Source organism: Solanum stenotomum, chromosome 7 (genome assembly GCF_019186545.1).
Source record: "Solanum stenotomum isolate F172 chromosome 7, ASM1918654v1, whole genome shotgun sequence".
Taxonomy (NCBI): domain Eukaryota; kingdom Viridiplantae; phylum Streptophyta; class Magnoliopsida; order Solanales; family Solanaceae; genus Solanum; species Solanum stenotomum.
The window spans coordinates 40,167,776-40,170,630 of NC_064288.1; the positions used below are offsets into that span (position 1 = coordinate 40,167,776).

Below are 2,855 nucleotides of genomic sequence, written 5' to 3' on the forward strand. Positions count from 1 at the left end.
CAAATTCTCCATTCGATTACTATTCTAGTGGGAATTAACTCATTTTTTTGGTTCTTCACCACTGTCATACATCCTTTTTTTGGGACACACTGCACGGGACTTACCCACTTGCTATCGTAAATTGGGTACATAATTTAAGCATCTAACCACTTTATTACTTCCTTGCTCACCACTTCTTTCATCAAGGGACTCAGTCTACGTTGATGTTGTGCACTCAGTTTCTGATCCTCTTCGATGTAGATTTTGTGCATACATAAAGTCGAACTAATCCCATGAATATCAGCCATCTGCAACCCAATAGCTTTCTTTCTCCGCTTTAGGACTCTCACTGCCGCATCAACCTATATTTTAGACAATTATGTAGAAATTATTACGGGTAAAGTTTCATTAGTACCCAAATATGCATACCTTAGGTGGGCAGACAGATATTTCAACTCCAATTTAGGTGCTTCTTTAATTGATGGTTTAGGTGGAGGCCCTAGCTCACGATACAATGGCTCCACTCTATGTTTGTGTAATTTTATGGTTGCCAGATTCTAACAAGTCACCATCTCTTAAGTTTCAATAATTCCATCTACGTCATATCCCACTAACACTATTTCTAAGAGATCATCGAGTGCAATAAGCTACGATTCTACTGTGAGATATATAATTGTCATAGCGGATAACTCTTCATAGACAAAAGGCAAATTCAAGGCGTGGTAGACATCAAATAATTCAACCTTATTGTGTGCCTTCATAGTCAACTGCCTAGTTGATACATCAATCAAGGCCCGCCCCGTAGCTAAGAACGGACGCCCTAAAATGAATGGAACTTTAGGAGCAAGCTCAAAGTTTAAGACCACAAAATCCACTGAAAAGATCAACGAACCCACTTGTACTAACACATCCTCTACTACCCCATCTAGCCTAGCAATGGACCTATCCACGAGTTGGAGAATGACAGTGGTTGGTTTTGGACTGCCCAACCCAAGTTTCTTATATAAAGATGCAGGAATAAGATTAATGCTCGCACCCAAATCACATAACCCCCAGGCATGAACACTTTGCCCAATTGTAATTTGCACCGTGAAACTACCCAGATCTTTTAACTTCTTGGGTAATCTATTCTGAATTCTAGAGTTGCACTTCTTAGTAAGTGCTACCGTTTCATACTCTGTGAGTCTCCTCTTGTTTTCCACTATCTCCTTCACATACTTAGCATACTTTGCAATTCCCTGCAAAATGTCAACCAAAGGCAGTTTAAAGTGAACCAGTTTAAGGAGAGAGAGAAACTTACCGACACATTCATCTTCATTCTTCTTTCTGAGCTTTTGTGGAAACGGACGGGGTGGTTTCATTTGAGGAACGGACTTCTCAACATTAGAGTTCTTTACCACCTCTTTTTGTTTCTTTTCTTTATGAACTGCCTCAGTATCTCTTTTCTTTGGAGCTAGTTCCTCTAGTTGTAACCCACTTCTAGTACTCACCGCATTCAGTTGCTTAGGGTTGGGTTCAGTGTTACCAGGCAAACCTCCTTAAGGACGCAAGTTCAGTGCATTAGCTACTTGCGCAACTTGTTTTTCTAAGCTCATTTGAGAGATTTGGATGTTTCTTATGTTCTCATCATTCTTATCTATCCTAACATTTATCTGCATACCTATTTCTGCCATTATCTTATGGATTAGCTCTTTATTAGTCATCCCCCCTTTCGGTGCACTTGAATTTATTCCCTGGCTATGATTTTGGTATTGCTGCCCCGTTCCTTGTGAGCGGTATTGGTTAGACCCTTGCGCTTGGTTTTGGTTTTAGTTTTAGTTCCCACCCCATGAGAAATTAGGATTGTTTCTCCAACTAGAGTTGTAGGCATTACAATAATTTTGCTGACCTCCACCTCTTTGCGCATTTCCTACATAGTTCACAAAATCTGGATTTGCCTCACAAAGTTCAGTTTCATGTGCTCCACTACCACAGACTCCACACCAACTTGTTGATTGTTGTACCACAATTATCAGTGCTTGATTTAGTGTCATCTGTTTGAAATGCATGGTTATGTTGTGGTTCATTACATCTAGCTTTGCGTTTATTGGGTAGCTTGATCCACATCCAAAATTCCTGTCGCTTTATGTGTTGTGGTTCTAGGTATTTCTCCTTCATAAACAGGGTTTCCTTCTGAGAGTCTATCTAGGAGATCAAATAGCTCCTCATGGGTTTTTGTTAGAGCTTGTCCACCTGTTGCACTATTAAGAAGTACTCGTGCGTAATAATCTAAACCCTCAAAAAAGTGTGAGCAAGTACCTCATTAGCTTGGTAGTGATGCGGACAGGCATTTCACAATTTTTTGAATCGAGCCCATGCTTGGTACATATCCTCCCCATTTTTCTGTTTGAAACTCAATATCTTACTCCTCAACCTCGTAGTTTTGCGTGATGGAAAGAACCGACTCAAGAACTTCTTTTCTAGGTAATCCCATGGAGTGCTGGAATTTTGTGGCTCTGAATCTCACCACTGTGTTGCGGCTCCTAACAACGAGTGTGGAAACAATGTCAACCTCACATAATCCAATGAAACACCAGTTGGCATGTACGTATCATTTATTTCCAAAATGTTCCGAATGTGGATTTGAGGATCCTTATGAGTGAGTCTAGTGAATTGCCTCATCGAGTGGATGAGTTGCACCATATTATGTTTTAATTCAAATCTGCCACCTCGGTGGTGATTTCCTTATACTAGATGCCACATTGGCTGTGAGTGGGACTGCCATGTCATGTACTGGTCTTGCCGGTATGACTTGGGGTGCCTCTTCTTCTGGATTATTCACGTTTTCCACTCGGTCACCCTTATTGTTTTCCTGAAGACCCAACCCCAATTCTTGT

General features: G+C 40.8%; 1 non-coding gene across 1 annotated transcript; it reads left to right on the top strand.

Moving 5' to 3' along the window:
* The first annotated feature begins 2,287 nt into the window (after window positions 1-2,287).
* LOC125871963 (small nucleolar RNA R71) lies at window positions 2,288-2,394 on the top strand. The gene has a single exon (XR_007447077.1). It is a non-coding gene; the product is annotated as a small nucleolar RNA R71 (small nucleolar RNA).
* The last annotated feature ends 461 nt before the right edge of the window (window positions 2,395-2,855 follow it).